Source organism: Lactuca virosa, chromosome 6 (assembly GCF_052849685.1).
Source record: "Lactuca virosa cultivar CGN04683 chromosome 6, Lactuca_virosa_CGN04683_v6, whole genome shotgun sequence".
Taxonomy (NCBI): Eukaryota; Viridiplantae; Streptophyta; class Magnoliopsida; order Asterales; family Asteraceae; genus Lactuca; species Lactuca virosa.
In genome coordinates this window covers 227,895,848-227,905,717 of record NC_136431.1, presented here as the reverse complement: position 1 = coordinate 227,905,717, position 9,870 = coordinate 227,895,848, and the positions used below count along the sequence as shown (strand labels likewise).

The window sequence follows — 9,870 nt, the reverse complement described above, 5'->3', positions numbered from 1 at the left end:
ATTTTTACTAACCACAAGAGTCTCCAGCACATCTTCAACCAAAAAGATCTTAATATGAGACAACGAAGATGGGTCGAATTGTTGAATGATTACGAATGTGAGATTCGGTATTATCCCGAAAAGGCAAACGTGGTAGCAGATGCCTTGAGCTGGAAAGAATATATTAAACCCCGTCGGGTACGAGCATTAACTATAACTATCCATTCTAACTTTACCGCACAAATTATAGAAGCTCAACTTGAGGCTCTAAAAGAAGAAAACATCAAGAATGAAGCATTGCGAGGAATGGAAAAGCAAATTATACAAAAATATGACGGAACGCGAAACTTGATGAACCAAATTTGGACGCCTAAGTTTGGTGCAGTCAGGGACTTGGTCTTAGAAGAAGCCCACAAGTCCAGATATTCCGTGCATCTAGGCTCTGACAAAATGTACTTAAATTTAAAAGTACATTATTGGTGGCCAAACATGAAGGCAGAAATTGCTACTTATGTGAGCAAATGCTTGACTTGTTCTAGAGTAAAGGCAAAATATCAAAAGCCTTCAGGTGTACTTCAACAACTGGAAATATCTGAATGGAAATGGCAGCAGATATCAATGGACTTCATCACTAAGTTACCTAAAACTCCTAATGGGTTCGACACTATTTGGGTAATAGTCGATAGATTGACTAACTCCGCCCATTTCTTACTAATTAAGGAGAACGACAAGATGGAGAAGCTGACTAGAGTTTATCTTAAGGAAATTGTCAGATTGCATGGAGTTCCAAATTCTATTATTTCTAACCAAGATAGTAGATTCACTTCACGATTTTGGCAATCTCTACAAAAATCCTTAGGAACACGTCTAGATATGAGTACAGATTACCATCCACAGACTGATGGTCAGAGTGAGAGAACCATTCAAACTTTAGAAGAAATGCTCCGAGCCTGTGTAATAGACTTTGGAAATGTGTGGGATACTCATTTACCGTTAATTGAGTTTTCCTACAACAATAGTCATCACACCATCATCAAGGTTGCACCGTTTGAGGCTCTTTATGGACGAAAATGTCGTTCCCCAATATGTTGGGCAGAAGTTGGAGATACGCAGATGGCCAGAGAACGTACAGGCGATACCTTACGTACTGGACCAGAAATAATCCACAAGACAACTGAAAAGATCGTGAAAATTAAGGATCGATTAAAGGCTGCACGTGATCGTCAAAAGAGTTATGCTGACGTAAGACGTAAGCCTTTAGAATTCCAAGTTGGAGATAAAGTAATGTTGAAGGTCTCTCCTTGGAAAGGCGTAATTCGATTCGGGAAACGAGGCAAACTAAACCCACGGTATATAGGACCTTTTGAAATTCTAGCAAGAATTGGTTATGTCGCATACCAACTCAAGTTGCCTCAAGAACTAAGTAATGTGCACGATGTTTTTCACGTATCAAATCTCAAAAGATGTTTATCCGATGACACTCTTGTTATACCTCTCGACGAGATACAAGTCAATACGAAACTCAACTTTGTAGAAGAACCTGTCGGGATCATGGATCGAGAAATCAAACGATTAAAGCAAAGTCGTATTCCCATAGTGAAAGTTTGATGGAACTCTTTACGAGGACCTGAATTTACTTGGGAACGTGAAGATCAGATGAAAGAAAAATACCCCCAACTATTTGACAAAACCCCATCCATAAGATAAATTTCGGGACAAAATTGTTCTAACGGGAGGAGAATGTAACACCAGTTAAAATAGGTCAATAATAATCACATGTGATTATGCCAATCATGTCATGTGATTTTGTTAAACTAGTAATGTGATAAAATTACTATGTAATTCATGTTAAAGTATGAACTTTCATACATAATTTATGATACAACTCAAAGTATACGTCCATACGATTCCAAAAATATAGAGAACGTCTAAATCTGACTTCGCGTGAAGAAGTTATGATAAAACAAACACTATAAATCTCTATACTAAGAGGAATTTAAAATAGACTTAGAATTAGCTATTGGAGTCTAAAAGAGAGTTGTAGTACTTGTAAATACATACGCGTGCACATAAAGAATGTCAAAAACGGAGTTCGTTGGAGAGTCACAATGATGCTTTCAAAACTATACTTTTGAACTTGGAAAATGTATTATTTTTGGATGGAGTCAAAACCTATCGACTCACCAACTTTATGTTGACGTATTTTTAAAATGCATGTGTTTTCAGGAACTTGAAAAGCTGGTATGTATCCGAACAGGAGAAGTTTTACTATTACCTTTCTGTTCATTAAGAAGTATGCCATAGTCGGATATTATGTAATAAGTACTAGGAAAACAATAATGTAACTTTCAATCATCAATAAAGGTATGTATTTTCTTTAGTACTGTTCAGTGTATGTTATATAACTATGATACAAAGAATGATGTTACACCACCCGGTGTTTCCGCCGACGGCTGGGGGTGTGACAGATGATACCTTATATTCACGTCACCGCCCCGCATTAGGAAACTATTCGGAATAGGTTGTGACATCGGCTCTGTACTACTTGAAGTCTGTCGCGAACCTGCTGAATTAGTTCCGTCGTTTTGAGTACCACCTCCGTACTCCCCATAACCCGCTGACCGACCTCGCCCTAACATATCGGGGTCCTACACTTCCTACCATAGAGCATCTCAAAAGGAGGTCGATCAATGTTGGTGTGATAACTGCTGTTATACGAAAATTCTTCCAAAGGAAGATACGTATCCCAACTCCAGCCAAAATACAGTAAAAAAGCTTGCAGCATATCCTCCAATGTCTAGACAATCCGCTCATTCTGACCATCCTTCTGCAGGTGGAAAATTGTGCATAGAAGTGCATACGAGTACCCAACTCCTCATGAAATCTCTTCCAGGACCTGGAAGTAAACCGGACAATCCTATTAGAAACCAATGAAACCGACACGCCTATGTTGTGCCACAATCTCCCAAATTTAGATGCCGGCTAGCTGCTCAGCCGAAATATTCTCCTAGATCGAGATAAAGTGTGCGCTCTTGGTCAATCGATCCATGATGACCCATATTGAATCCGCTCCGCGCGTCGTCCGTGATAACTTCATGATAAAATCCTTTGTAATCTCTTCCCATTTCCAAATGGGAACATCCTACGGCTCCACTTGGACGTGTGGTCGTTGATACGCGGACTTGACTTTCCTACAAGTAAAACATCTCTCCACATACTAGGCCATATCCCGCTTCATTCATGGCCACCAATAGTCAGATCAGAGATCTCTATACATCTTTGTTTCCCCCGGATGAATAGAAAACCTTGAATTATGTGCTTCTCCCATCAAAACCTGCCGCACACCCCCATAGTATGGAACCCAGAACCTCCGATGAAGGGTCAATAATCCTCGACTATCATAATCAAAAGATGTCACCTGACCCACTATGCGCCCACTCTTCCGGTGTTCTTCCTTCATAGTGTCAACCCCATCTTCTCGAATCTGCTCTAAGAGAGGGGTAATCACGGTCATCCTCAAACATACATCCCTGATCGGGGCAGTAATTAACTTGTGGCTGAGAGCATCGGCCACCACGTTAGCCTTCCCCGAGTGATATTGGAACTCACAATCAAAATCCTTCACTGCATCCAACCATCTACGATGCCTCAGGTTCAGATTAGGCTGATCCATCAGATACCTCAGACTCTTGTGATCCGTGTAAATAGTACAACGGACCCCATAAAGGTAATGTCGCCAAATCTTGATGGCAAAAACCACCGCCCCCAACTCCAAATCATGTGTAGGATAATTCGCCTCGTGAGGCTTCAGTTGCCTCGAAGCGTAAGCGATCACATGACCCCGTTGCATCAGTATTACACCCAAGCTAGTGATTGACACATCACAATATACCACAAAATCCTCAACGCCCTTAGGAAGGGTTAGAATCGGTGTTGTAGGAACCCATTTTGACGATCGACTTGTGCGGAATAATATGATCTTGAGATTTAACGATAACAAAATATATGAAGAACAAACCAAGATGACTAGTCATATGATTTTAATAGAAAGAGAGGTTACAACTATGAAGAAAACTTCGGTGGGAGAAATCCCAACCGAGATTTTCTCTCTAAATAAAACAAAAGACTACATATTAGGTGCACTGAAATAGAAATGACCATCCCTCTCTATTTATAGAGAGAGATACCTTATAAACAATAAAAAGGAATACAATAATCTAACTACCAGTTATAATTTGTGGAGCATTTCCATGCTCCAACATTCTCTCCCTAAATGCTCACAAATGACAAGGGATACAAATATAGTGATAAAAGGCTAAAATACATAGTAACCAATTTTTTCTTCGTGATGATTGCACCGCAGCGGCGTTTGGTCAACAAAGTTGCTTCGCAACCTTCGCTCTACGAAGACTTTTTATGACTTGTCGCTCTTGAAATTCGGTTGACGAAACACGTGTCTTGAGCAAGTGGACTTTATCTATTGAAGACCACTTCAGGAGTTCCGGCACCACAGTTTGGGTACATCAACATTTTCCAGCAGAGCAGAGATTTTTCACGCAGAGTTCTTATTGTTACTTTGGTACTTGTTCAAATAGTTTTCAGCAACAGAATCAACTGGCTACAGATGACCGTAGAGTATTTATTTTACTCTCATTCTCGTGTTTTATCGAGACCCTTCATACATCTCAGTAGAGCATGCAAAGCTCTTGGTATCCCACACTCTCCATCCATATTTATTTATGTATTTTTGATATACGGGCATTGGTTATCAAAAATAGAGAGAGAATATTATGAGCATCCGGATTACTGGTTATGTTTTCAGAGTGTGGATTTCGAAGATATCTGGGAAAAGGAGATCATTTAGTATTTGGCTTGCTAATTGATCTTGGCTTATCATCTACGTGCTTAGTCAAATCAACGCCATGATGATAGTTTTGATTGAAGTTTGAAGTCTGATCCTTGCGTGGGGATCACTGCAGCTTTTATTCCTGGATCCAGACTTGTTTATTATTCCAACTCTACCACAGGATGTTTTCATATTTTTAGCAGGTTATTCTTTTGAAGAATTTTGGGTGTATTATGTTTCAAGAACAAGAGATGTTTCAGAATTTTGAAGTCGAAGTATGACTTGATTATGGGACGTCCAGTTCAAGAGTTATTGGTACACTTTTTAAGTTGATCAGCTTGGTTCACTGATCATATTTGTATACTGGAATCTCACTCTTCCACACCAAAGATGATGGACTTCGTTGCTTAGAAGACTTGAACTATATAGATTTCATCGCCCAATTTCAGACATCATAGACACTTCAGAGTTTCAGAGACATTTCAACATTTGGTTCTCATTGTGTATCATTTTATTACCGCACTTGCTAGTTGGTTACTATGTATTTTAGCCTTTTATCATTGTATTTATATCTCTCATCATTTGTTTGCATTTAGGGAGATAATGTTGGAGCATGGAGATGATCCACAAATTATGAGTGAAAAGTTAGGCTATTTTATTCTCTTTTATTGTTTGTAAGGTATCTCTCTCTATAAATAGAGAGGGATGGTCATTTTATTAGTGTGCATCTAAAATGTAGTCTTCTGTTTTAGTTAGAGAGAAACTCTCGGTTGGGATCTCTCCCACCGAAGTGTTCTTCATAGTTTTAACCTCTCTTTCTAATAAAATCATCAGATTACTCATCTTGTTATGTTCTTAACATATTTTGTTATCATTAAATCTCAAGCTCATATTATTCCGCACAAGTTGGTCGTCAAAATGGGTTCCTACACTTGTTATTTATTGATTAGGTGCTACCACATGACGAGCTGATAGGCAGCGAAGGATTGAACTCAGAACTAGAATCAGTTTGCTGACTAACCAGGTGAGTAACACTACTCTGACATCCATTGATGTGTTATTTGTGATATACTTTATATGATTTAAAATGATTAATTATTAATGATTAATTGATTGATATTAGAAAGATTGATCATGATGAGAGATTGATATCTGATTAAAAGATTAATCTAGATTGAGAGATGAATCGTAGTAAAAGATAGATCAAGCCTGAGTAATTGTTGTAATTGATTTGCAGTATTTATGATATATGTGATATGCGATGTATGAATTATACAGAGATTTACATAATTGATTATTGTTAAGAAACTATTTATTATTATGAGTTAAATCATTATCGAGAAATACCTTATATATGATATATTAATTATGATTAATAGATAGATCATGACAGATAGATTATTCATGAACAACTGATAGATTAGAATATAGAGATTAATTTTCATTGAAAGAGATATATCTTAATAGATATATTTATTTAATATTGAGAAATATAAATTATGATAGTGAGCGACATAGATAGATTAATTGTGAATTGAGAGATAGATAATGAAAGAGAGAGATAAAGAGAAAGGGGGAAAAAGAGAACACGGGAGAGAGATAGATAGAGAGATAGAGAGAGAGAGCGAGAGGAGGAGAGAGAGAGAGAGAGAGAAAGAGAGTGAGATATATATATATATATATATATATATATATATATATATATATAAAGAGAGAGGGAGACGGAGAGAGAGAGAGAGAGAGAGAGAGAGAGAGAAAGAGAATAGAGATAAAAAGAGAAAGAGAAAGTGAAAGAAAGGGAGAGATCATTGATTGGGAGAATGATCAAGATTGAGAATTAGATTAATGACAGATAGATAGATTATTAATTGAGGAGTAGATTCTGAATAAGAATTGGACTATCATGGAGAGGTTGGTTATGATAACACCCTTAATTACATAAATTAATTGTTATCTAAGCGAGAAATAAATTATAGTGTGATTTACATGATATATCTGATTACGTTTTAGTAGTTGTTATTCACTAAGCCGTTAGGCTTATGTTATTATTATGATTTATTTTGTAGGTTTATTTTTGTGACGCCCGACTCGATCTTGTACTTGAAGCTGGTACGTTCCTTGTGATAACTATTTGTATTCCAGAGTACTAATGTACACCAATACTATTGTAAACTTTTAAATGATAAATGAAAATTTTTGGGTGTACTTGGTATAAAATCTTGGATGTTACAGGTGGGACCCGTTATGTACGTCTGGGTTGGGCCCATTATGAGTGGTATATGCTAGTGGTAGGGAGAGTAGGTAGGTCGGCTTTAGAGCTAATGACTTTTTTGTGGACGCATTGTATATATGATGGAATATATGGTATACTGGGGAAGTCACTACGCTTTATGCTTACATTTTTTGATTAAATGTTTTGCTCATTGCTCATGAGTAGACATCGGCGAGACTATACACACACATTTTAGATAATGACTTCCGTTTTCCTGTAATTCAACTCTAGTAACACTATGATTTCAAACAAATGATTATAACTTATTGTTTTTAAGCTAAAGGTTTCAATCGGTTAATTGGTTTTCAAATGAAAACTCTCTTTGTATTTTTTTGGACGTTACGTTATTGTTTTAGATATAATATTATATACTCTTATAAATATATGTAAGAGTGTATTATAAAAACTTTTAAGAATACAAGGTTTAAATTTAATTATCTTAATTAACCGTTATTTAAAACATTTAAGATTTAGTAATTATCTTTTAATCAAACCTCTAACTAAATATATTAAATCTTTAAAAAATTAAACAATTATCTTAATTAAACGGTTAATTAAATAATATTAATTCAAAGCCCTAATTTTTTATTTCAAATAAGACAACTCACCTAGACTAGTTGTTCATATTTGAAGCAATAAAATAACCAAAAATAACTAGTGATTATCCTATAATTTGAAAATAGCAAGAAAAACCCAAAACCCTAGCTGCAAGGCAAAGCGTGCCACACCATCAAGGAGTCGTGTCACGCCTACGAATCATATGCTCTAATACCATTGATGGGTTTTCTAGGTTACAATCAAAGATATTTGCATAACGGAATTTACATAAAACAATTTATGGGCACATGCAAGCTAGAAATCTATGGTGTTTTCTCATTATAGTAGCATACTTATGAAACAATCAAACTAACCAACATAATCGAAATTGACCAAGAAAAGAAACATACCTTTGTTATAATCGAATATAACAATCACTTGACCTTATAGGCTTCCTTGGAAAGCAAGCAGCAAAACATGATTGTCTCTAATGGTTCACACGTAATACCCTAGAAACCCTAGGAACTAATTAGGATAAAGGATGAAGAAGGATTCGAATAATTAAATAATATTTAATATATTCATGGCAGTACCCTATCAGTTACCATAAGTCTTCCAAAAACCCTAGAAACACTCCCAAAACCGTCCAACTCTATGGAGGGTTCGAGAATTAAATTTCTTGCTCAATTATGAACAATTACAATTCAATCCTTATACCTTTAATTAATTTCAGTTACTCCTAAATTAATTCCAGATTAATTCTTATTAATAATTAGTTAATTTCAACTATTTCTAATTAACTTATTCTTCATATAAATTAACAAATCATTATATCTCTATTCTAAAGTCATTTCTAGTTATTTCAAATTATTGAGAAAAAGACTTTGTTTTTATGCATTAAGACTATATGAATTTACCTAAGACCTTATACACTTAATCCAACAATATTAAGATCATAACATCTTTCCATTCTCTTTTCTCGAAATTACTAAATTTTATCCGGTTGAACTTTTGATTTGTACCATCCAAATACTTCATTTTGATAGTGCAATCAGGACTTTTAGTGAATCCAATCAATCCTTTTACCACCGATTTCTAACAATCGCCAATTTATAATTCAATTAAATACTACATCAATCCTTTGTTTTCTATAAATTATTAGGATTATTGTACAGTGAATGCCCCAATAATCAACATTTCAATTAGTGGAAGAAAGTACATGTATGAAGCACGTCGTGTCCTTTTTCTTCACAAATTAAATGGACTCTAATTCTAATCGTCGTTTTTTCTCCGGATTTAGATTACATTAACTCTCTCTCTCTCTCTCACACACACACACACACACACACACACACACATACTTAAGTCCACCACCCGTCGCCATGAAATTCCACCTTCTTTCTTATCTCAATCATGGAGGTAAATTTTTATCACTAATCTTTTCTTTTCTTTAATTTTCTTTAACATGTATTTGGGTATTTTCTATTAACATTAGTGTAATTTCTGTTTCAGTTGATTTAGGCACTTTGATGATCGAATTGGTGCAAATGGGAACTCTTTGTCTAATTTTTGTTACTGGTGGAACGAATCAAATGATATTATATAATAAAATCTAAGAAACAATGAAAAAGATCTAGTACAATTAAACATCATGCATGTCGAGGTTGAAGATGATCAAAATTGTTGCTTGGCACTTGGTTCAGACTTGATAATGGCAAGTAGTTAAAAAATATAACTTGAATTGTGTTTGAAGGCATCTTCATAGATTTACTAAGTTTTTTAGTGTATATTTACTTCATAAAATTTGAATGTACACACAATGACTTTAGTTGATTTTTTACAGCTCTAATCATGGCAGGAGAGTGAAAAGACATCAGGTTAAGGCATTAAGAAGCTACTGAAGTTGAAATATTGAATACCTTTTAACAGCTTATTGCAAAACCTGTTGTTTATATGGTAAAATCTTTTGTTCTTAAGAACTATAAAAAATGGTTTATTATGTTTATTTCTTTAAACATGTGATACTTTTTTGTGCTATAAAAAAAGTTTTTTCCCTAGATTCATGGTCGCTATACTTGAATTTCTTTTTTTATATGTATGTATTTGTAACTTGATGGAACTATTTTTACTTTTGGGAAATAAATATTGCAAGAAAATGCAGAAATCATCGAAAAGAAAATTCCATTTATGCAAACTATAAAGATGATCATACGAAAGGTATGTTTCGGACTCTTTT

The 9,870-nt window shown here is 35.2% G+C and overlaps 1 long non-coding RNA gene across 1 annotated transcript; it reads left to right on the top strand.

Annotated features, from left to right (window-relative positions):
- The first annotated feature begins 5,572 nt into the window (after positions 1–5,572).
- Positions 5,573–9,309, top strand: LOC145119138 (uncharacterized). The gene is made up of 3 exons (XR_013713700.1): positions 5,573–5,849; positions 6,892–6,934; positions 9,147–9,309. It is a non-coding gene; the product is annotated as an uncharacterized LOC145119138 (long non-coding RNA).
- Positions 9,310–9,870: the final 561 nt, after the last annotated feature.